Source organism: Mauremys mutica, chromosome 3 (genome assembly GCF_020497125.1).
Source record: "Mauremys mutica isolate MM-2020 ecotype Southern chromosome 3, ASM2049712v1, whole genome shotgun sequence".
Classification (NCBI taxonomy): Eukaryota; Metazoa; Chordata; order Testudines; family Geoemydidae; genus Mauremys; species Mauremys mutica.
The window spans coordinates 60,286,156-60,312,166 of NC_059074.1; the positions used below are offsets into that span (position 1 = coordinate 60,286,156).

Below are 26,011 nucleotides of genomic sequence, written 5' to 3' on the forward strand. Positions count from 1 at the left end.
CAGATTAGACGCCGAAAGAAAAAGACTAGGGACGACATGTTCCAGGAACTGATGGCCTGCTCCAGAGCGGAGGCGGCAGAGCAGAGACAGTGGAGGGAAACCCTGTGTCAGCAGCATCGCACACACATGGAACGGGAGGATAGGTGGCGGCAGGAAGACCAGCAGGCGACTCAAACGCTGCTTGGTCTAATGAGGGAGCAAACGGACACGCTCCGGCGCCTTGTAGATGTTCTGCAAGACCGCAGGCAGGAGGAGAGAGCCCCCCTGCAGTGCATCTGCAACCGCCCTCCAACGCCAAGAAGTCCTGTCCCCCCCTCACCCAAAGTTACAAGAAGGAGGGGCGGTAGGGGCCGTGAGAACTGTCCCTGCACCGCAGCAGACCGCTAATGTTCGAGACACCTCTCGCGCTGTAAATTTGTACAAGTTCTTTCCTTACAGCATCAACCAGTCCCAACTCCAAGTTTAAACCCCCCACTGTGTACTACATTATTAACAGCGGTTTGGTGTTACTCACTGTTTCCGTCACGTTTCTCGTGTCAGAAGACTTTCTGTGGGTGTGTGTGTGGGGGGGGGGATTGTAATTGCAGTGCATAGCCCACAGTACCATGGTACAGACTTGGGTGCAGGGTCAACTGCAGGGCACACACAGACTGCAGTCACTAGGCACCAGGGTCAGTCTGTGTGGTGTATGCTGCCCCGGGTCTTTCGTTGATGTGTATGCTTGTCCAGGATCCTGGTGCCTGCCATCCCTGAATGTAAAGGCAGGCTTCCCTTCACATGCACTTCGACCGTAGCCACGATCCTCCCCGGTGCCCTGAGCCCCAAAAAGAGCCCTCATCCAGGGGCAGATACTCACCCTTCCCCCACACCCCTCACCCCTTCCAACGCCCAAACCCACAGCCCACAGCCGTCATGTAAACCCCTATCCAAAGACGGCACCCCTTGCCCCTTCCTGCAAACCCACCCATTCCTGCAACCCTCCCCCTACATGCAGAACCACCGTAAACCGTCCCCCACCCCACAGACCTATGTAGGAGCAGGAGGCTGTCCGTCCTGTTTTGGACAAGCGGTCTGTACATCAGTGCACACCTTACCCAGCACAGAATGCTTACATGTTTCAACCAAGAAACAGAAATGAAAAGTCAACGAAAGATTTATTATTAAGTACTGTTACGTTTCATTAGTTTTAAAACGTGCTTTGGAAGTGGGGGAAACTTGGAGAACCGGGTTTGTGAGCTCAGATCTAACTGGACACATACAGACACAGGCCCATGATCAGGCTCTCTTAAAATCAAGTAGACAGTCACAGGTTACCCTGCTCTGCGAGGAAACTCGCTTTCAAAGCCTCCCTGATGCACAGCGCTTCCCGCTGGGATATTCTCTCGGCACGGGTGTCTGGCTGATCGTAAACAGCAGCCAGGCGATTTGCCTCAACCTCCCAAGCGGCCAAAAAGGTCTCGCCCTTGCTCTCACATAGATTGTGGAGCACACAGCAAGCAGCAATAACTACTGGGATATTCTTTTCGCTGATGTCCGAGCGAGTCAGTAAGCTCCGCCATCTCCCCTTGAGACGTCCGAAAGCACACTCCACCACCATTCTGCACTTGCTCAGCCGGTAGTTGAAGAGTTCCTTCGCACTGTCCAGGGCGCCTGTATAAGGCTTCATGAGCCAGGGCATTAGCGGGTAGGCCGGGTCCCCGAGGATCACTGTAGGCATCTGCACATCCCCAACCGTTATTTTGTGGTCCGGGAAGAAAGTACCTGCCTGGAGTCGTCTAAACAGACCAGAGTTCCTGAACACACGCGCGTCATGAACCTTGCCCGCCCACCCGACGTTGATGTTGGTAAAACGTCCCCTATGGTCCACCACAGCTTGCAGCACCATTGAAAAGTAGCCCTTTCGGTTAATGTACTCGCTGGCCTGGTGGGCTGGTGCCAGGATAGGGATGTGAGTCCCATCTATAGCCCCACCGCAGTTTGGGAATCCCATCGCGGAGAAGCCATCTATGATGACCTGGACATTTCCGAGAGTCACTACCTTTGAGAGCAGTTGCTCAACGATTGCGTGGGCTACTTGAATGACAGCAATCCCCACGGTAGATTTGCCCACGCCAAAGTGGTTCGCTACTGACCGGTAGCTGTCTGGCGTTGCTAGTTTCCAGAGAGCAATGGCCACTCGCTTATGCACACTCAGGGCTGCTCACATGCGTGTGTCCTGGCGCTTCAGGGCAGGGGACAGCAAGTCACACAGTTCAAGGAAAGTGCCCTTACGCATCCTGAAGTTTCGCAGCCACTCTGTGTCATCCCAGACCTGCAGCACTATGCGGTCCCACCAGTCTGTGCTTGTTTCCCGGGCCCAGAATCGCCGTTCCACACCATGAACGTGACCCATTGCCACCATGATCTCCACTGCCCGGCGTACCCTGCTTTGTGAGAGGCCTGCGCCACTCTCCTCACCGCGCTGCCGGAGCCTCCTCGCCCGGTTTCTCATCAGCTGGCTGTGGAAGAGGTGGACGATAAGGTGCGAGGAGTTGACAACGGCCATAAGTGCAGCGATGATCGCAGCGGGCTCCATGCTCGCAGTGATGTGGCGTCCGCGCTGTAACCGACCAGACAAGGGCGCGAACAGATTTCCCGCCGGCGCTTTCATGGAGGGAGGGCGTGATTGACGGTTCAATGATGACAGTTACCCAAAACCACCCTCAACACATTTTTTCACCCAGCAGGCATTGCGAGCTCTACCCAGCATTCCAATGGGCAGCGGGGACTGCGGGAACTGTGGGATAGCTTCCCACAGTGCACCGCTTCCAAAGTCGACGCTGGCCCCGTGAATGTGGACTCAGAAGTTCGAATTTGTGTATTTAGTATGGATACACAAATTCGACTTCATAAGGTCGAATCCACAAATTCGACTTAAGTAGATTCGAAATAGTCCTGTAGTGTAGACAAGGCCTAAGCCAACCACTAGCTTCTCTGTAGTTAGGCAGAAAATGCCTGTTTTCTGGCTTTCCCATTATTGTCCATTGTGCATCTTCTTATATCTTCTTCCTCGGAAGCATTTGGTTCTGGCCTCTATCAGAGAGAGGCTAGTGAACTAGATGAATCACTGGTCTGATCTAGTATGGCAATACTTATATTCTTAATAACTAGGGACCATATTGTTGAAGTTCACATATGCAGCTGATGAAGGTTTTTAACTTATAGGTAGAGAGTGACCAGGCCGGAGTCAGAGTCAGGAAGCTATGGAATTTTAACTCTGGATTTCCTGAGTTTCCAGTGTTTAGGGTTTTTTATATAACATCTATTAATATTGTAAAAGCAACAAAGAATCCTGTGGCACCTTATAGACTAACAGACGTTTTGCAGCATGAGCTTTCGTGGGTGAATACCCACGAAGTGGGTATTCACCCACGAAAGCTCATGCTGCAAAACGTCTGTTAGTCTATAAGGTGCCACAGGATTCTTTGTTGCTTTTACAGATCCAGACTAACACGGCTACCCCTCTGATACTATTAATATTGTGTTATTGTAATATTGTAATCTTTCTCATCCTTGACAATCACATTCTTTGGTTGGGAATTTGAGTTTGGGGTTACAAAGGAGCCCAAGGGAGTAGTTTCAATGGGATTTCAGTGCCTGACAAATTAGGCTCTGCTGAAAAGTTAACCCTTGATATTTCTCCCCCACTTAGCATATAGAGGCTAATCTGGTTGTAACAGCTGGGTAACTGGTAACAGGTTCTGGAAGAAGGGGGTTTGGGCTGAGTGTAAGCTGTCTGTTATCTGTTTTGATATCTCAGTGTGTTCAGCACTGAGGAATCATTTATGCCTTCTTCCTAATTCTTCCTGAGACTTGAAGGGAGAACAGAAGGGATGCATTCCCCAGCAAAGTGAGTCAGAAATCATGTGGTCCTCTGGTCTAAAGCCTCTGAGAGTAGGTGTTTAGTGAGATTTTCAGGATTTAATCTGAAAAAGAAAGCTGTCTTTGAAGTTGAAGATTACAAAGGGTGAAAAACCATGTCTGACTTCATCAAGGGAGGATACAACTCCATTCCAGCCTACATCTTGGAGCACCTTTCTTATCACTTCCCTTCATTCTACCAACACTGCCAGCCTCACTCCCCTTCATGCCCTCTTTCCACTTCTAGCTTTATGCCTTCATCCATGCTATGTGGCTTTGGTATTGTTTCTTGTCCCAAACTGACCATAGTAAGTGCTTTACAAATAATAAATAGCATCACAGAAGTTTTAATTTTGTATAAAATATTCTTGGCCTGATTCTCATTCTGATTCTCACCACAAAGTTCCATTTACATCACTCTGACCTTAAAGTGGGTGTAAATTACACTGTAAATAAGAGCTTTGTGAAAAGGAGTCAGGCTGAGAACATTTTATGCAAAAGAGGAGGTTACTCACCTGTGCAGTAACTGATGTTCTTTGAGATGAGTGTCCCTGTGGGTGCTCCACTCCAGGTTCTGATGCGTCCTTTCACTCAGAGAGTTGTACACCAGTACCTGCATGGGCCACCCACGCATGGTGCCTGCCTCACACGCTGCTGGTGCCTCTCCTCAGTTCCTTCTCTACAAAGGAGACCGCCCCAAACTCTGAAGTAGAGAGGAGGAGGGTGGGTAGTGGAGCACTCACAGGGACACTCATCTCGAAGAACATCAGTTACTACACAGGTGAGTAATCACCTCTTCTTCTTCAAGAGATGTCCCTGTGGGTGCTCCACTCCAGGTGACTGAAAAGCAGTATCTCTAGGATGTTAGGGAATTCGGATCTGGTAAGAAAGCCATGGATCTGAAGAGAGCCCAGATTGTTTGAGCTCCAGAAGGTAACCCAGTATGACGGGTGGCGACCCAGAGGGACAAAGGATTCCCAGCTTGTGCAAAAGATTGAACGGGGTGAAACAGAACAAAGGGGGCTGCAGTCATGAGAAATCCCCTAGCTACCATCTGAGCTGGAACGAGGACTGTACCAGGGGAAAGGATTGGGCCCAGACTAGGAAGGCATCCAGTCTGTGACAGAAGCTTACTGAAACATCTCTGAGAGTGATATTTTATCTGTATTCAGTTTTTATCTGTATTTCAGTTTCTGTATTAGGCTTAGACTTGTGTGTTTTATTTTATTTTGCTTGGTAATTCACTTTGTTCTGTCTGTTATTACTTGGAACCACTTAAATCCTACTTTTTGTATTTAATAAAATCACTTTTTACTTATTAATTAACCCAGAGTAAGTATTAATACCGGGGGGGAGTAGCTGTGCATATCTCTCTATCAGTGTTATGGGGGCAAACAATTTATGAGTTTACCCTGTATAAGCTTTATAAAGGGTAAAACGGATTTATTTGGGGTTTGGACCCCATTGGGAATTGGGTATCTGAGTGCTGGAGACAGGAGCACTTCTTAAGCTGTTTTCAGTTAAGCTTGAAGCTTTGGGGGACGTGGTTCAGACCTGGGTCTGTGTTTATAGCCGGCAAGCGTGTCTGGCACAGCCAGGCAGGGCACTGAAGTCCCAAACTACCAGGGGAAATGGGCTTAGAGGTAGTCTCAACACATCAGGCGGCAGTCCCGAAGGGGCTTTCTGTGACCCAACCCATCACACCCAGCCCATAACAATGGCTGTCGTGGGGGACCTGGCTGCAGTGTCTGCAACATCAAGGGCAGCCTGGAGTGCGTGTGGGAAATTATTTGCCCCTCAGAGACCACTGCCTTAAATTGCTGTCTCTTTTCTTCTGGAAGATCATTAATATATTCCGTTAATTTCCCATAATTTTATGGTCATATTTGGCTAGGAGGGCAGCATAGTTTGCCACCCTGAATTGCAGTGTGGAGGATGCATAAACCTTGTGGCCAAATAAATCCATTCTTTTACTGTCTCTGTCAGAAGGAGTAGACTGGAAATGCTGCTGCTTGTTTCTTTGGTTTGCCGCTTCAACTACCAGTGAGTTTGGGGCTGGATGTGTGAAAAGAAACTCTGAGCCCTTGGAGGGGACATAGTATTTCCAATCTTCCCTCTTACAGGTCGGGGATATAGTGGCTGGAGTTTGCAGATATTTTTGGCCAGGTCCATGATAGGAGCACTGATCAGGAGGGCAATCTTGGAGGAGGTCGCAGGTTGCAAGATATGTGTCAGTTCATGTTGAGTGTCTGACACCTCCTCCATAGTGATCTTGAGTTCACTAGCCACCCTTTAAAATAGGTCTTGAAGGTGGGTAAAATCATCTACCATTTTCAGCAGTAGTGGCATAATAGCCTCAGCAAGTGAGGAAAATGGATGATTGTTATTTGGAGAGGTATCGGGTGGCACGTCTTCTGTATACATCACTGCAGGTTCCTCCTGTACCTCCACCACAGAGGTGTGTGAGGGTTGAGGAGGAGATTTAGTGTCACCTCTAGGTGGGCTGTGTCAGCTGGTGTGATGTCTCCTATAGGACTCCCATGGGTTCCAATAATGCCATTGTCCGGGGAAGGGCATGGGTGGTTCCATCGAAGGGTGCCCATACTAGAGTGGTAAGTCTCTGGTGTCTGAGGACCTTGATCTTATTGGTCCAGCATTAGTAGATGTGTCAATCATTCCCATCACTAGGAAAGTGAGAGGGGAAAGGGGATAATTGTAGGTACAGTCCCAACGTTCCCAGTGAGACATCTGTACCCAGCAAGGGAGATTCAGAGGTTGGTGAAACAAGCAAATCCCTTTGATGAAGACACCGTGGTGCCCATGTAGATGGCACTAATGGGTATTGTGCCGAGTGCAGCAATGGGACCACAGGAATGGTTGGTGCTGATTGGTGTGGCACCGTGTGCATCACCAGAGGTGGTTGAGGAGTTAGTGCCGTGGCTGAACTAGCGTCAAGTCCTTTGTGGTGCCGGCCAGTACTATGACAGGAAAGGCAGGCAACTTCCAGCTATTGGCCTTGGCACCACAGCAGTGCATACCGGCAGCAGCCGGAGTACGGATGGCACCGGAGGTGCCTGGAGTGTCATAAGTGCTGAGCCATGGTGTGGTCGACAGAGATGAGACAGACCTGCTCAGGAGCATTTGAAGGCAGTTTAGTCCCTCTGAGATGACAAGGTTGGCCGCTTTTTTACAGATTTTTTGTCCTTGTTGGTCTTAGGAGGGCTCTGTCCCGAGGAGCATTCATGTCCTGGATCAGAGGTGGGTCTGAGGGACTTATCTATCAAAATTAACTTGAGCCTCAGGTCTCTGTTCTTCCGTGCCCTGCCATTGAGCTTGCTACAATGGGCACATTTTTGGGGGACATGGGATTCCCCCAAACAGCAGACACATTGAGAATGTCCATCAGAGATGGGGATGGCCTCTCTGCACGTAGTGCATCTCTTAAAGCCTGGGGAGCCAGGCATAATATAAAGTCACTAACTAATCACGAGGGAAAAAACAGGAGGAAAAATAACTTATTTGGGGGGGTGGGGGCGGGTCGAAGAAAATAAAACTTTGACTAAATATTGACTAAAATACTGTACTAACTATACTAACAAACTAACTATGCAAAAGCGAAAAAAAGTTTTGAGTGGGACCACTGAGCTCCGTCTCAGGCTGGGGACGATAGAGAAGGACCTGAGGAGTCACAGCCGCGCACACGCTGTTAAGGCACCAGCAGCGTGTGAGGCAGGCACCGCGCATGTGCGGCCCGTGCGGGTACTTCTGTACAACTCTCTGAGCGAAGGTGCAGGGATGCACCAGCACCTGGAGTGGAGCACCCACAGGGATGTCTCGAAGAAGAAGAAGAACAAAAGCTTCCATAGTGTTATTTGTTAAACACTGCAACTCCTTCACACTGCTCTGGTAGGGTTAAGGGACTTTACACACACCACATCACATACATTACACTTATACCCCAGTTACACTGCCAAAGCAGCATAAGTAGGCCTTAGCATACATGAGAATTAGGCCCATGGTTTAGAAAAAAATGATGTCATTCACTGCTTGGGAAGGTGATTGACAGCCTGGCAACCAATGGTCTTGATTTGTTGACAAGCCAGTTCTGCATGAGAAGCAACAACGCAAGCTTCCCCCTTGTGCCCTGCCAATTTCTTTCCATTCTGACCCAGGAGATCAGCTCTGAGTGAGTTTGCAGTTTGGTCTCCAAGCCCACTCAGTCCTTAGCCTCTCCAATCAGACTGCTGACAAAGCTGCACTTTAGTGCCCATTGAGGTGGCATGTTTTGGGACAGGTCTCTTGTGCACTTCAAGCTGGACTGAGTGAGTCAAACTTGTTTCACATAAACCACCAAAGAACCATTAGATTATATCAGTTTTCAGTCATTACCAAAATGGACTGGACTGGAGTCAAACCAATGACTCGTTGATGAAAGTAAAGCTTATACCAAGCCCCTGAGCCAATCAGTTTCTTAACTTCTTTCTTCAATTCTGGCTCTGCCTAACTTGCCTTCCTGCTAACTGGCACCACATCTTCTCAGAGCTACCTGCCTATCAGTAATAATCTGCTACCTAAACCAGTAATTAGTTTAGAATTTGCTGATCAAAGAGCTTCTTTATTTCAGTAACATAATGAGAATTCCCCAAGCTATTACGAAGGAGTGTGGTGTAAAGTTAAGGGCAAATGATATCATTCATAAGCAATGCTTTCAGGAAGCCATTAGAAGTTCATCTGGTATTTTTCACTTTCAAAAACTGCCTTTCTAATCACCATGGCACATTGGAATGATTACACAGGTAAAAGCACCATATAATACAGGATCAAAGTTTACAAAGTCATATTTTATCTCTGATTAATGGCATGACAGTAGCTGTGAAATCATGGATAGGAGCACATTTTTTATTACTTGTGCTGTTATTTTACACCTGCAGTTTATTAATAGTGCAACAGCTGCTGTGTACAGGATCAGAAACAAGATAAGGTCACAGGTTCCTCAGGCAGTGTGGTGATCCCACCAGTGGCTAATTTCCTAAATTCCAATAGACTTTGCAAGCTTTTCACATAGTGCTAATAAAGACCAAGAGCAAGGCCTCATATTACACTCCTCTCAAGGAAATCAGGTGGCTGTTCCCAACCTGCTCTCAGCTGTATCTGAGGCATGCTGGGTGATATGTCACTGCAGAGATTGAAGGGACCTTTTGTTTCTGGAAATTCCAGTTAGACAGTTCAGGTTATGCATGTGTACAGTAAGGGTTCATCTAGATTAAATTAATGCAGACAACTTCTTCAGGCAGCTGTAGCCCTTCTGTGTCTCAGAGGACATTATAAGCAAACGCGGATATCAGTGTAAGATTCCTAACAAAAGTCCAATGTTTAGATTTTGTAACTCCCATTCTCTTGTTAGAGTCTTAATAGACTAATTTAAATATTTAAAAAAAATCTTCCTACATTTTGTATTAAAATAAGAAAAAAAATGAAGAAATAAAAATTGGCCACTGCCAAGATATCAAATTGAGGCTCCTTTGAACCATATAATATTAAATTGTCCCTTTAGGGTCCTTCCATTAATATCCTACCTCCTCAGAGTATCCCCATGTACTCTTACAACCACTTTGTCACAGGGTAGCTGGGCTTTGTCCATAGACTGAATCCAGTACCCTGGAGTGGAGCAGATGAGCCCAATCGAGTTAATTAAAGAGGGCTGGGCTACACCTGGGCCTATCAAGGTAATTCTACACAGCAAAGAAAAACCCACAGCTGGCCTGTGCCAGCCAGCTTGGGTGGGTGAGGCTGCCTTTCATTGCTGTGTAGACTTCTAGGCTCCAGCCTGAGCCTAGAAGTCTACACAGCAATGAAACAGCCCTGCAGTTGAGCCAACCGTGGGTTTTTCTTTGCTGTGTAGGCATACCCTCAAGGGCTGTTAGTAGGCAGGTGGCAGGAGGAAGGACTGAGACAGGCTGAGCCCTTGAGAGGAAAAGCCACAGCAGACTGGAGCTAGCACCTGTGGTTGGTCCCTGGAGCAAGGGGGCAAGCAGCTCAGGGAAGCAGCCCTATGGATGCTGATTCGGGAGGGGAACAAAGCTGACTGATGCTGGGAGGCTGCTAGGAGCTGGGGTGCTAGAGACTCCTGGGAGGAGGTGGCCCTGAAGCCTGGGGCTCAGGATTGAGTTAAGACTGTGTTTTTGTTTGTTTACCTCTGATATGAAAATAAACCTCCTTGGCTGAGGCTGGGCATAGCAGCGTGCTTTGGATCCGGGGTGACACAATGGCCCTAGTAACAGACAGGCTAGGCATGTGTTGTTGGGATCAAATGTTTACTGTGCACAAGATCCATTGCACGGGCTGCTTCAAAGCTGGAAGCTTGGATACTGTCACTGAGCACCACTGCACATTGCTATGTTTTTTTGCCAAAAACTTGAGAAATAGCTCTCATTCTTACATAAAACCTTGGAAGTATGTTTTTTCTCACTTGTATAATAACTCCAAACATGAAAAAATGCTGTGTTTTTTTCCCTCTGGAAACAGATGCAGTTTCCCTAGGTTTAAAGAGTTTTTATTGTCCACAAAAACTGCTTTTCACCTGAGCTAACTTCCGCACCACCTGGTCGTATGCAGTTCTCTTGAATGAATTTGTTTTTATATCTACAGGCCCAAGTCTATTTATGTGACTTACAATTTGCAGTTTAAGGAGTCAGGAGATTTCAGGGATGAAAACTTGACTTTCAGCCTTTGTTGTACAGTTTAGTGAAATTTTACAAAAATGCAAGATAGTTCTAGAAATGCTGGGAAAATGAAACTGAATAGTGTTATCCTGTCCATAGTGTGAATAACTTTCACCTTACATTATGACACTGTCAGTGTGATGTGATAGCTATGAACTGCATATTGCTGTGAGTCTCTTACAATGATAATACAGAAAGTCCTATTAAAATCAGTGTGTGGCGGGGAGACATATGTTGAGCCACACTGTCCCCTATGTAAACTCCACTGAAGTGTCACCAGTGGAGTTACATCAGAGAATAATCTGGCCTTTTACAGTTTAAAAAAAAAAAGGTCCAAGCTAAAGATGGCAGTGCTATGGAGGAGAAACACTGAGCAATATGTTACTTCTTACAGAAAGCTTCGAAATAGATCAAATGAGCACTAGAAGACATCTGTCTGTTATTTCCTGCCCACACAGCTTTGTTCTGTTTTATTGCCAGTGAACTCCATAGATGATGTCACTTTTCTCTGAAGAGAACAGGCCACCAGAGCCTTTCACTGACATAATTAATTATCTGTAGTCTGGGCTAGGGCCAGCAAATTCCCATGGCCGGGCTCCTAGAAGTATTAACTCCACACTGCTTGATGCTTTCTGACTTTTAAAAGGCTGCAGTATAATTTCTTGTCTGTTGACATTGAAAAGGAGCTCTGCTCTGTATTATCAAATAATGGGTAGGTTGCTGCAACATACAGATTTACAGTTTCATGATCTTTGGCAGTGGAGAAGCAAGCTCAGAAGGTCACTGTAGATTATGTACACAAATCAAAGCATGTTGGGATATGTCTTACATGCTTCAGGAATGCATCACAATGGCTAAACCTGCTATTTGGGGTTTGCTATATCCAGCTACATAAATGATATCTTAGCCACAGTTAACCACATAAAAACATTGTGAACATGACCTGTACCCAGCAACAAGTAGAGACCACAAACTGAACAGCACAGCACTAGCTAACAAGAAGAATGCTTTTCAAACAATCTGTAGACTGTACATAGGGAAGAATCATCCACAGTTGCACAGAAAAAGACTCTTATCCACATTTCAAGATTTCTCTGCGGTTCTGTGTTGCAGTGAACAATTTGTTTGCTGATCTCATTTTAGACTTTATTCTCCTTCCGGCAGACAGCAAGCTAGTCACATAATTTATTGGTGTTTAAATCTATGCTCTGATTTGCAGTAAAGTCATGGTAGTAGATGATCAAAGTTTATACATTTTTCTTCAAGCTATAAAAGGTAACTTTGTTCAAAGCAGATTTTGCCAATAGTTAGTAACTTTGAATTCATAGTTTTTAAGGCTAGAAGGGTCTGTTATGATCATCTAGTTTGACCTCCTGTATATCACATCCCATAGAATCCCATGTAGGAATTCCTGCATCAAGCCCATAACTTCTGGCTAAGGTAAAACATAACTTTTTGTAAGATGCCCAATCTTGATTTAAAAACATGATGTGGTGGATTCGGCAGCACTTGCTTTGGTAAATTGTTCCAATGCCTAACTATCTTCACTTCTAAAATGTGTTTTATTTCCAATCTGAGTTTGTTTAGCATCAGCTTCCAACCACATGCTCTTGTTATGGCATTGTCCATTAGATCAGTGGTCCCCAAACTGTGGGGCACGCCCCTCTAGGCAGGCATGGAGGAAAGTCTGGGGGGGCACAGTGGGCCCTAAGCCAGTCCCTTGGGGGGTGAGGAGGGAGTGCCACCCAGCCCTGGTTTGGCCCCAGCCACCAGCACCCAGTTGCACTCCTGGCCTCCACTCCCGGCCGCAGCCCCAGCTCCCGGTTGCGGCTAAGCCCCTACTCCCAGCCACATGGGGTGTGTGTGTGGATGCATTCAATTACTGTTAATGTGGGGACACGAGGAAAAGTATGGACACCACTGCATTAGATTAAAGAGCCCCATACAATCAAATCTCTTCCCTGTGCTCCTATTTGTAGATGGTGATAAGCTAAATAGACTGAATCTCTTAAGTCTGTCTCTATAAGGCAGGTTTTCCAGCCCTTGAATCATTCTCATAGCTCTTTTCTGAACCCTTTACAATTTTTCAACATCCACTCAATAACACCCTCCTCAACAGCCAACCTCTTAAGGAAAATTAGTTTCCCCTGAACAAGAAGAGGGGATCACGGTTTCTCATTGGTACTAATGTCTTCATAGTCAGCAACACTTCAAGGAAGGATCTTGAAATCACAAAAACCTGTAGATAATCATTTTACTGCATCTAATTCTGATTTACAGGATTTTACGCCACTCTGGCAGTGTAAATGCCATTGAAGTGGGAGTAAAGTATACCCATTTTAAGGCCTTTTTTACACTGCTATACCAGAGTCGTGTAGAACAGCCTTAGTGTGAATGAGACTCAGGCCTGTTATTTCATGACTAGCTGGTACCTAATTAAAAAAGGAAGAAAAAGGTGGGTTGAATTGTGATGTCAGAGGAGAGCCTCCTTTGCTCCTCCTCTCATTCCCCTCTTATCCCAGATGTTATTAAGGCTAAGATTTTGTCATGATTATTTTTAGTAAAAGTCATGGACAGGTCACAGGCAATAAACAAAAATTCACGGAAGACCGTGACTTTTGCTGCTGCAGCTCCATGGTTTCTCCTGCCACTGTGGTGGCTGAGAGCTGTGGGGTTCCCCCTCTGCCCGCAGCAGCTGGAAGCTGCAGGGAGCCCCCACCCTCCACCCATGGCAGCTGGTAACTGCAGAGTGACCATATTTCCCAAAGAGAAAACGGGACACCCCCAGCCACTTGCTCGAGGCGTTCTCCTCCCTTTCCCCTGCACAAGGCTGTCGCCCGTCGCTGGAACCCTATGGAGGGCCCACTCAGGAGTCTGTCACCTGTCACCGGAAACTTGCAGGGGGGCCCCTGTCACTGCTGTCACCTGTCACTGGAACTCTGCCAGGGCCCCGCTGGCTGCCAGCTCCAGAGTCCCACAGCCCTTGGGGCTGAAGCAGAGAATGTCACAGAGATCTCTGGAAGTCACGGAATCAGGTCTGAAGTGAGAGCTGTTTGCAAAGAACAGGAGGCCCTTTCCCCAGAGGTCTCTCTCACAACTATCTCCTGTTGATTGGTTCCTCCTGTGTTCAGGGAAACAGGACTTTGTACATTCCTTGTAAAAAAACAAGATTGCATCAAAGATACCTGACTCCACCAATCTCTCCTTCTAGCTGGAACAACCTGCAATACCCTGGATTTTTAGCTCGCTTCTTGAGCCAAAATGGGATAGCAAAATGTACGGTCAGGGCCAAAAAGGGCTAATAAAATGTAACACGCTCAGATACTATGGATATAAATAGCACGGAAAAGCCTATGAATATTGTAATCAGCTCATTGATAAGTGGTGCCATTGTCACCTCAGTGTAATCTCTCCTCCATTACCCTTCTTTTTAATTCATTTGGATACTGCAACCCAGTTGGGAATGAGTAGGGAACACAATGACAAAAACACAAACATACCTTGCATATCATTTTAGTGTGTGCCTAGACAGTACACCATCATTAAGCTTGCAGGGGGTGCAGCAGGAGGGGACAAGAGGTACTCTGATGCCTCACTGCCCCAGCAGTCAAGATGATGAACTGCAGATGAAACCCTGCTGCCTCCCTGTGTGAGATCTCAGCTTAACCCAGAGTACAATACACACAAACACAAATGTGTGCTAGTAGATGGTGTTGGTAATGAACTGTATACAGAACTCTGCCTTCTCCAAGTGTTTCCTTGGCTTCCAACAAGCAGGATTTCAGTGCTCTGTATGCCAATGATGAGCATTTATTTACTGATGATTGACATAGCTGCAGTAAAACTAGGACTACATTACAGAAGATACTTGCCAGCTTAGCCAACCATTTAAAACTATGTTTATGGAATCTGGTCCTCCCAACTTATGCCCCAATAGTATATGAAATTTAACACACTTAATATCTCACTATAATTTACTTTTTCAGCCCTCAAGGCAATAGTTTTCCATTATAAACCTGAACTCCTCTCTTTGTCTCTTTCAAACACAGAGGGGACAGATGATTATAAATTAAGAACTATACATGTTTGGTCTAAGGGCGCTCTATTTTTGTTGTTGTTGTGGGTGAAGAAGGGTCTGTTAGGAAATTATGCTAAATTCTCTGAGAAAAAGAATCTATCATCTCAGAAATATTTAATTTGCAAATCTCAGCGGGTGTGTTTAGAGGAAGTCATCCCTTGGACAGTCTATCAATAATTCTACATTTTGGGTAATAGTTTGGCATTGCTGTCTCTTGTATGTAGACCACTAAAATAAATCAGTCAGACTCAACTTTTTTTTTTTTGAACATCATGCAGAATCTTGAGGTCAAAGCCAGTAAGCTATGGAAGATGTGGCAAGACCCAGGAGCATGAGAATAGCCAACAATTCTCTGAGTGAAAATGTTACATTTCTCTCATTTAAATCAACCAATAGGTGGAGCCTGTAACCCTAGATACAAGACACTTTCTCAGAGTTCAGGTTCCCACAAGTATGGTTTGAAAGCTTATATTTGCTGTTATTAAAATGCATTTTGGAAGGAAAAATATTAGTTTTGATTTCAAGAGATTATCTGCTCCTCAGCTGAGGATCAGGAGACACAAACTTAATAAATACACCATTAGGGCAGTAAAGCCAATAAAACCAGACTAGGAGCCACAAACTTGAACATTAATTAATGACTGATGATGACTCTGTACTGCCCTGGAATGTGACCTGTGATACAGACATTCACCGCAAGTTTGCTTCAAAAATCCCAGATAGATTAGAGCTGGAGCGACTATAAAACTGCCATGTGTTACAAGAGCGTCTGACATGTTCCCTCAGCAAAGAATGAGTCTTCAGTGAAGTACATGGGAAATTATACAAGCAGCTCCCATCGTTGTTACTACACAATTCCTTATTAACCAAAGGATAACCTATCTTCTGATGTCAGCTGATCAAAAACCCCTTTTATCCATTAACGTCAAAAAGTAATAATGGAAGAAAAGAATGTGGATCATAATTTGCTCCCCTGGAAGCCAATGGAAGTTCAGCCATTGACACCTCTGGGAGAAAGATCGTGTCATAATTTTAGGAATGGTGGTGCCAGACTGTTCAATTCTGAAAGGCTAAGACAAGAAGGCTAAGGATATTTCAAAGAAATGTGTGTGACACTGGTAAACCAGGTGCCAGCTCTTGCCAAAGTTGTAGGCATCCACTGAGCACTGACAAATTCATAACTGGAAACCAGATCAGTTCACCTGTATGTTAATATTGTTCAAGACGGGTGTTGAACTTGTAAGAATGTGTTTAATGTTTAGACTCTATAAAATGCTAATGTAAGTTGCTGCATCCAGTAATCTTATTTGTAAAATGTCTGTATTCCATGCTATAATATGTAAATTTTGCTTTATAACTGTAAAAATCCCTGTTCTGAACTTGTGAACCTAGACAAGAAAAGTGGTTTTCCCACCCATCCAGAATAAATATCAAGACTAAGTGGACCACTGTGGAACATCACAACAAAAAGGCTGGATAAGGGCCCTCTTCTACACAGGAAGGTGCTATATGTGAGAAGGCAGGCCCCACCAGTTTGAATTCTGGAAGAGAGAATAAAGATGGCTAACATGAAGATTTTTCATCTCTTTGCTGTTCGGACTCTGCCAGGGCTGCAGATATGAAACAAAAGCAGAGATTCCCAGGGTCAACCTGGATTAGCCCTAAAAAGACATTCAGTGCTGACAGATTACTACATCTCTGTCACCTTTTGGAACCATAGACCAAACTCCTTTGTGTACGTATCAGGAGTGGCCAAACTTACTGACCCTCTGAGTCACATATGACAATCTTCAGAAGTTTGAGAGCCGGGCCGCACCTGCCAGGGCTTGGGGCTTCAGCCCTGCGGGAGGCACCTGCCAGGGCTTGGGGCTTCAGCCCTGTGGGAGGCACCTGCCTGGGTTTGGGGCTTCAGCTGCTTTTACTGCTGCCTCTCTCCAAGGAGCTAAAGCAGAGACCCCTCCCTGCAGCTCCCAGCTGTTTGCCACTGCCTCCCCACGCAGAGCTAACACCTGGAAGCTGAAGGGAGGGGTCACTGAGGGAAAGAGGGGGAGTGTGCCTTGGGGTGTGTTCCAATATACCTCTCACTGACAGGCCCAAGACAATGGATACTTGAATCTTGCAGCATGTGCTGAATTCAACAAGTCCTGGGTCTGCCAAAGAGAGAAGTGAGTTCTTAGGCCTTGCTTATATGGGGGATTTGTCCCCATGTCAGTCACCAGTGGTAACAGCCAGTCATAGATAAGGAGAACCACAATTTATACCAACATAGTTTATCCCAGTTTCAAACAAAGGTAAGCTCCACAGGTGCAGTTAGTGGCTTTGTCTGTTAGCTGTGGAGGTCTGGGCTAGTGCAGCTGCACCAACAGCTGGGCAATGATGGCTGTGATTAGGGCAAACCTCATTGTAGCCAAGACCTTAGCCAAGGACTTCAATGTAGATGTCCTGCTACCAGGCCCCTCTTTTTTATTACCGGAAGTACTAGCTCGAGTACTAGCTTGAATGTATGCAACTGATACAGTGTAGCATAGGAAGAGATGCGATCCCTCAGAGAGCTGGGCCCAAAGCAGTTAGAGTTTTATAGGTTAAAACCAATGCCTTACATGTGGTGTGAACTGGTAGCCTTAGTCCAGTTCCTAATATTCAGGCGTTCACGTTACAAATTAGACTCTTAGGCCTGGTCTACACTAGGAGTTTATGTCGAATTTAGCAGCGTTAATTCAAATTAACCCTGCACCCGTCCACACAACGAAGCTATTTAGTTCGACTTAGAGGTCTCTTTAGTTTGATTTCTGTACTCCTCCCTGATGAGGGGAGTAGCGCTAAATTCGACATGGCCATGTCGAATTAGGCTAGGTGTGGATGGAATTCGACGCTAATAGCTCCGGGAGCTATCCCACAGTGCACCACTCTGTTGACGCTCTGGACAGCAGTCCGAGCTCTGATGTTCTGACCAGCCACACAGGAAAAGCCCCGGGAAAATTTGAATTCCTTTTCCTGTCTGGCCAGTTTGAATCTCATTTCCTGTTTGGACATCGGGGCGAGCTCAGCAGCACTGGCAGCGATGCAGAGCTCTCCAGCACAGGTGTCCATGCAATCTCAGAATAGAAAGAGGGCCCCAGCATGGACTGACCAGGAAGTCTTGGATCTGATCGGTGTGTGGGGCGATGAGTCTGTGCTTTCGGAGCTGCGCTCCAAAAAATGGAATGCAAAGACCTACGAGAAGGTCTCCAAAGCCATGGCAGACAGAGGATACAGCCGGGATACAACGCAGTGCCACGTGAAAATCAAGGACCTGAGACAAGGCTACCAAAAAATCAAAGCGGCAAACGGACGCTCCAGATCCCAGCCCCAGACATGCCGCTTCTACGAGGCACTGCATGCCATTCTCAGTGGGTCTGCCACCACTGCCCCACCAGTTTGCGTGGACTCTGATGATGGGATAGTGTCAACGGCCGGTTCCTCGGAGATGTTCGCGGACAGGGAAGATGAGGAGGACAAGGCAGTCGACAGCGCTTACAGCGCTGATTTCCCCGACAGCCAGGATCTCTTCATCACCCTCACGGAGATCCCCTACCAACCCTCCCCAGCCGTTAACCCGGACCCTGAATCAGGGGAAGGATCAGTCGGTAAGTGCTTTAAACATGTAAACATTTATTTCTAACAGAACAGGAATATTAACTATGCGAAAAGAAGGTCAATATATATGGGGATACAACAGAAATCCTCCTGGGAGATCAACACAAAGCTCTCCTGGAGGTAATCGAAAAGCCTACGCATGAGGTTCCTGGGGAGAGCTGCCTTATTGGGTGCTCCGTGGTAGGACACTTTTCCGCGCCAGGCTATCATCAGGTACTCTGGGAGCATTGCCTCCACGAGCATGGCAGCATAGGCCCCTGGTTTGTGCTGGCTTTCACGCAGCATGCGCTCTCTATCTCTCTCAGTGATCCTCCTTAGGGTGATCTCGCTCAGCGACTCCTGCATTGAATTAGGGTAATTAGGGTAATGTTAGTATTGGGAATGCTTCACTATTCCTTTGCATAACAATAAGCGGCGGTTTACAGCCACATGGTGGAGGCTGCAGAGGGGCAGCATACAGGGATCTTTCCTGGGGACAGCCGCGAGGGGGTGGAACAGGGGCAGAGTTCATGCTTTCCGGATTGCCTGCAGCAGGAGGGCACTGCTATACATTAAGTTTTAAGCAGCCAAAAGTCTATGGCTTACCATGTGTGCCTGCTCCACGGATTCTGCTGTCCTGCCCCGCTTGTCTGATCTCCAGTGCAAGACCCCAGGCAATGAATGCGAAGGCTGAAAATTTGAACTTGTCCTGAGTGCGCATGAGATAGGTGCTGTGCATGGTCTTGTTCACAGAGACAGACTAGACTATGTTCATTGTTCGCAAAAATGTATCTTTGTAAGGAATTCACTCCCTTTTTCCCATCACACAGCTGCGACTGTCTCCCAACCTGCCCCAGCATTCCCCTCACAGAGGCTGGCGCAGATTAGGCGGCGAAAGAAAAGGACACGGGACGAGATGTTCGCTGAACTTATGGGCTGCTCCCGAGCCGAGGCGGCCCAGCAGAGCCAGTGGAGGGAGAACCTCTCTCAGTACCAGCGCTCACACAGCGAACGGGAGGACAGGTGGCGTCAAGAAGACCAGCAGGAGACTCAAACGCTGCTTGGACTAATGAGGGAGCAAACGGACACGCTCCGGCGCCTTGTGGATGTTCTGCAGGACCGCAGGCAGGAGGACAGAGCCCCCCTGCAGTGTATCTGCAACCGCCCTCCCCCGCCACAAAGTCCCATACCCCCCTCACCCAAAGTAACAAGAAGGAGGGGTGCCAGGGGCCGTGAAAACTGTCACTCCACCCCTGCAGAGTGCTCAATTACCAAAAAGCTCTCATTCCCTAAATTTTGAGAAGTTCTTCCCTTCCTGACTCACCCAAGCCCCAATCCCAGTTTCATCCCCTAACTGTCTAGTTGATTATTAAAAATACTTTGCTGTTAATTACTGTTTCCGTCATGTTCTTGTACAGAAGACTGTGTTTGAAGCGGGGGGAAGGGGGTTGGTAATTGCATAGGACAGTCACCTTTACCAGGGTACAGACATGGGGGCAGGATCAGCAGCAGGTCACACACACAGTGCAGTCAGTAAGCACCCTCATTGGTCTGGGAGGTGGTTTTCATGTTCTGTGTGGGTGGGGGGTACATGACTTTGTGGCGGGGGAGGGCGGTTACAGATCTTATGCAGCGGTCCTTGTCCTGGACCACAGAGCCACGCAGCAGGGGAATCTGTAACCGTTTTCACCCTGTCACAAGGTCACATAGCCCGCGCACACAGAGTCCTGAAAAGGAGGGATGGCAGGCTCCGTTGAAACAACCAGACCGGCACTGCAGACCGCTCTGGGAGCAGGAGCCTGGCATTCCTCGAGTTTAGAAGCGGTCTTTACATCACTACACACCCTACCCAGCACAGTCTGTGTCCCGGTTTCAACCCTTTAACGCAAAGTCATTAATAGAGACAACGTTGTTAATTAACAATGTTCCATGTATTTTATTTTTAAACGTTTGTTGGAAGGGGGGAAACGGGGTGAACGGGGTATGTAACTGCAGAGGATAGTCAACAGTAACTGGGTAAAGAAACAGGGGCAGGTTCAGCTTCTCTGTAAAGAAACTGAACAGTCACAGGTCACGCTGCTCGCTGAGGAACCTAGCTTTCAAAGCCTCCCAGATGCACAGCACTTCCCGCTGGGCTCTTCTAATCGCACGGCTGTCTGGTTGAGCGTAATCAGCAGCCAGGCGATTTGCCTCAACCTCCCATCCCACCATAAAGGTCTCCCCCTTGCTCTCACAGAGATTGTGGAGCACACAGCAAGCTGCAATAACAATGAGGATATTGGTTTCGCTGGGATCCAAGCGAGTCAGTAAGCTTCGCCATCTCCCCTTGAGACGTCCGAAAGCACACTCCACCACCATTCTGCACTTGCTCAGCCAGTAGTTGAAGAGTTCCTTGTCACTGTCCAAGGCGCCTGTATAGGGCTTCATGAGCCAGGGCATTAGCGGGTAGGCTGGGTCCCCGAGGATCACTATAGGCATCTGCACATCCCCAACAGTTATTTTGTGGTCCGGGAAGAAACTACCTTCCTGCAGGCGTCTAAACAGACCAGAGTTCCTGAAAACACGCGCGTCATGAAAAGTGCGCGAACTGATTGCCCGCCGGCGGGAGTGACGGTTGAATGACGACAGTTACCCAAAACCACCCTTGACACATTTTTTCCCCCAGCAGGCATTGGAGGCTCGCCCCAGAATTCCAATGGGCAGCGGGGACTGCGGGAACTGTGGGATAGCTGCCCACAGTGCACCGCTTCCAATGTCGACGCTTGCCCCGTTAGTGTGGACTCACAAAGTCGAATTACTGTCCTTAGTGTGGATACACACGTTCGACTTTGTAAGGTCGATTCCACAAATTCGACTTAAGTTAAATCGAACTACTCTGGTAGTGTAGACATATCCTTATTAGCACTCTCTCCAGAGAGGCCAATGATTGAATGGACACACCAAGAAGAAATCCCTCCAGGTTGGGAATTGGTGGTATGGTGGAAACTTGCATTGCCATTGACTACGCTGGGCCTATTGCTCTTAAGAGAAATGAAGAACTCCAGTCTTCAGGGCTCTCAATCTGGTGCCTTTCATGAGCATAGGCGTGGGAATGAGGGGTGCGGAAGGTGCTGCAGCACCCCCTAGTTTTACGTGAGGCTGCTGGACCTGCGCCTGGGGCTCCGCTCCTGGCCCTGCACCCGGGGTTCCACATCTGACCCAGCAGTGTCCTCAGCCTCAGCCCCCTTACCCCTGTCCATGTACCCCCCCCTTCAGAACCCATGGCCCTGCTCCCGGCCCCAGCAGCGGGGGGCACAGACAGGAGCAAGGGAGGGCACAGCTCCTCCACTCTAAAAAGTATTCAAGCCCCACTATTCATAAGCATTAAAATTAATTGTAAAATGAAACCATGTTTTTAAAGGATAAATAATCTCTGCCCATTTGTCATGCAATGTTTACACCTTTCACAATAAGCTCCTAAAAAGATGTTACATCTGACCATTTGGAAGAATGACGATTTCTCAGTGCAGCTGTTTTGTGTAAATTCATGTTGTTTTTTTCACACCCCTGAGTAACATAAGTTATATCGATAGAGGTAGTGTAGACATGGCTTGTTTAAAGAGTGCAAGAGACAAATGTAACTGGTAACCTCTGAGCTGTGTCTGATATATACCAGTGCCACACTAGGGAATCATGCTAACACAGAGGATATAACTAGAGGGTTGAGTTGAAAGGTGCTTCTACTTTAATTGGTGTGAAGTGTAGATTTTAAGCTTGGTAGACAGTTTCCTACATCTGTCAGCCAACAGACAAAAACCTGGCTCATAAATGATTTTCCTTGAAAAAAATAACTATTCCTAGTGGAATACTGCATTTGCAAATGAGATTTTATTATTGTTTTTTTGTCTGAAATAGGAGAGAGGCTGGTAAAAATGTGTACATGCTGCTTCCTGTTTCCTTTCAGGCCCCTGATCAGGAAATGTTTAACACTGGGGTGGGTATTTCTGTAGATTAATGGCTGCTGTTTGGAAAGTATAGAGGGAACATTTTCTTGCCAGTACAAACATGTAGATGTATCAGACTAAAGTCTGTTGTACCACAGATAGGATGACACCTTAGCTGGAAAGATCCCCGATGCCTCTGCTGTTCTGTTATGGTAATTTATGCCTTTTCTTTTGTGTCACCGAAATCACTGAAAGTGTCAAGCACAGGGATATTATTCTTTCATGTCTGATGGTAGTTCAGGTTCTTTTTTCTTTTTAAATCAATTTTTCATGATTTAAAAACCTGCAGACATTTTTCATGTTGTTACTGGGGAAACATCCCCTGCAAATTGTTTACCCCTATGTGAGAGGTGGGTGGTTAAAGACTACATAATCTCTGCTTGTTTTCTGTAAGCAGTAAGATGCTGCAGAATAAGAACTATTGTATCAAGCAGTGTGTGCCTTTTTAAATCAGTTCCTGGCATGAGCTTGTTCTTATTCCCTCCTGGAGAGGCTGTCCTTCAGGCTCTCCTGCCTATGAATATTGGGAAGAAGTCTAATTACTGGAAGTTTGTAAATGCATTTTTTCCTTCTGCTTTCTTACAGACCAACATTTAGGCACTGGTGACTTTAGTGGTTTATGAAACTCTATTCTTCTGTAAACTCAGTAACTAGATATGGCCACGCTAGGAAATTTGAGGACAGGCAAATCAGTGTCTGACGTGGCTCTAGGAACCAAAACTCAGGCAAGCTACTGGAGGTCACTGTCGTTTTTAAAAAAAATTATAACTATCACTGTTAGGAGATGTCCATATAGCTTGTTAGCATTTTCAGCTCCTAGTGTAGAAGCTAGGTATTTACATCCTATACTAAGGTCTCATTGTCAGTACTGACAGCAATGCAACAAAGTGCTGGGAGGTCTCTGCATTGTTAGAAGTGTGATAAATTAGATCAGTTGCCTTGTAGATGTTAAAGACTTTATGGCATTTTTTGCAAAGATATTGGTTAATCCTAGATGCAAAGCCTGCAGTCATTCTCTCAACAAAACCTTGTCACATGTGTCTATGTGATGTTGGTTCTGCTGGTGTTTAAATGGTTTCCAAAGACAAGGCTGTACACCCTATTTTGCGTGTCCTGGACCCTGTCTCAATATCTTGAGTAGGAAAAGTGCTTTATAAAGCAATTAAACCATGGCACCAGAGCTGTGGCTAACAGGAGTCTCTTGTTCTAGAGACTAGCTAAGTAATGTAACTTGAACAATCCAGAAGGTTTGAAGACCAAGCTAAACCCAGAGTTTGATTTGGCTCTGTGAATCAAAACACTAGTCAAGCCACTACAGTTGACTCTACACATCTGAAAAAGAAAATACGTAAAACGATACAGTGTAGTAGGTCACTGTGACAGCCAGGGAGTAGTGCCAGAATATTCACCCTGGCGTGATTCTTTTTTGGCTTGTCCTCATTTATGATCACAAAGCCCAGACCGTCATCTCAAGCCAGGCTTCTTTGGCCTGCCCACTCTATTAACAATTCAATACATTTAGCATAATTGGGTAAATAATTCAAATTGGTTTTTGAAGCTATATTAAAAACCCTATGGATTAACAATTAATACTTTCCACTTCAATAGCACCTTCCTCCTGAGGATCTCAAAGTGCTTCACAGACATGAACAAATTTAGCTTCACAGTCCTCTTGTAGGGTAGGTATCAGTAGATTCTACGCTCTTTGTGGCAGGGACTATGAATTTGTTTGAATAGTGTCTAGTACAATGGGACTACAATCTTGACTGAGAACTTTGGATGCTACTGCAGTTCAGATGATGATTGTGCTCAGTTGCCATATGAGGATATGGTGGATGGATGGGCCTTTAATCTTTCTGTTCCCTCAGTGTAAAGTGAGAGACAAAGACTGAAGACCCAGCTGTGCTCCAGTGAAGTCCACAGGAATTTACATGAATGGGAGCAGGATCAGCAATGCTTATTTTGTAATGAAAGAGGTGGCAGGGCTCAAGCTGGGTGGCAAGAGAGTGGCTGCTGCTGGCCAGCACCGGGCATGGTATGGTGTTGCCACCATTACTTCTGCACTGCTGCTGCCAGCTATGCTGCCTTCAGAGCTGGTGTCATAAACAGACAGTTAAGGGTTAATGTCTCTTTTACCTGTAAAGGGATAAGAAGCTCAGTAAACCTGGCTGACACCTGACCAGAGGACCAATGAGGGGACAAGATACTTTCAAATCTTGGTGGAGGGAAGTCTTTGTTTGTGCTCTTTATTTTTGTTGTTGTTCGCTCTCGGGACTGAGAGGGACGGGACATCAATCTAGGCTCTCCAAATCTTTCTGAATCAGTCTTTCATGGTTCAAACTTGTAAGTAGCCAGGCAAGGTGGATTAGTTTTAATTTTGTTTTTCTCAACTTGTAAATGCTTCTTTTGCTGGAAGGATTTTTACCTGTTTGCTGTAACTTGGAACCTGAGGCTAGAGGGGGTTTTCTCTGGCTATATAAATTTAAATACCCTGTAAAGCATTTCCCATCCTGATTTTACAGAGATAATTTTTTACCTTTTCTTTTTCTTTAATTAAAAGCTTTCTTTTTAAGAACCTGATTGATTTTTCTTTGTTTTAAGATCCAGGAAATTGGGTCTGGACTCACCAGGAGTTGGTGGGGGGAAAAAGGAGGGGGGATGGTTAATTCCTCTTTGTTTTAAGATCTAAGGAGTTTGGATCTGTGTGAAGCCTCTCAAGGCAACCCAGGGAGGGTAAAGTCTGGGGGGAAAGGAGGGGGGAATGGTTAATTTCTCCTTGTGTTAAGATCTAAGGGGTTTGGATCTGTATTCACCAGGGAATTGGTGAAGAGTCTCTCAAGGCTATCCAGGGAAGGGAATTAGTGCTTGGGAGTGGTGGCAGCGATACCAGATCTAAACTGGTAATTAAGCTTAGAAGTGTCCATGCAGGTCCCCACATCTGTACCCTAAAGTTCAGAGTGGGGAAGGAACCTTGACAGCTGGGCAGCCAGAGAGTGGCAGCTACTGACCGGGCACCTAGCTCTGAAAGCAGTGCCACTGCCAGCAGCAGCACAGAAGTAAGGGTGGCCTGGTATAGTGTATTGCCACCCTTACTTCTGTGCTGTGGCTGGCAGCAGCACTGTCTACAGAGCTATCCAAGGAACCAGCATGGGGCTATGAACTGCCAAGTCTAGAGGTGCCAGGGTAATCCCTGGCAAGCCCCAGCACAAATTAAGCACTGGGGATCAGGCTGTAAGTGACTTAACCCAAGTTAGACAGAATTCCACAACAGAGTCAAGAACAGAAGCAAATCTCCTGCCATGTAGACTTGTGTCTTCACCACAAAAGTGTACTTCATCCCTCCCCCATCAGTGATGCATACAAATCACTGAGCTGATTTCTGCTTAAATCTTTCAGGAAACCATACATATGCTAAATGATTAATCAGATCAGACTGTATTCAACACTGCAGCTGTGTGTGACAGTTCTGCTTTGCAAAAATTAACACTGATATTTTCAAACATAGTTGCAAATCTCATCCAAGGTGAAATGTTTTCATTTTTAACAGTACACAGGGCTAGTGAAATTCTGCCCCAGAAGCAATAGCATGACTTTTTGTAAAACTGAATCAGACAGAATTTCATTCTCTTTATTTCCATTTGTCATAGAACAATTATGGTTGTATTCCTCTGGAAAGGTGCCTTTTGTTTGTGACAAATTAAAGTCGAAAACAA

General features: G+C 46.3%; 1 protein-coding gene across 8 annotated transcripts in view; it reads right to left on the reverse strand.

The window, feature by feature from the left end:
* Nucleotides 1-26,011, reverse strand: part of FILIP1 (filamin A interacting protein 1) — a 200,255-nt gene that overhangs the window by 66,931 nt on the left and 107,313 nt on the right. Inside the window, exon 1 of one of the 8 annotated variants that reach the window (XM_045010852.1) lies at nucleotides 9,477-9,547. The exons of the other annotated variants lie outside the window; for them this stretch is intronic. The gene's annotated coding sequence lies outside the window, so the exon portion shown is untranslated. Of the gene's footprint in view, nucleotides 1-9,476; nucleotides 9,548-26,011 lie in introns of those variants that run through there. 8 annotated transcript variants of the gene reach the window in all.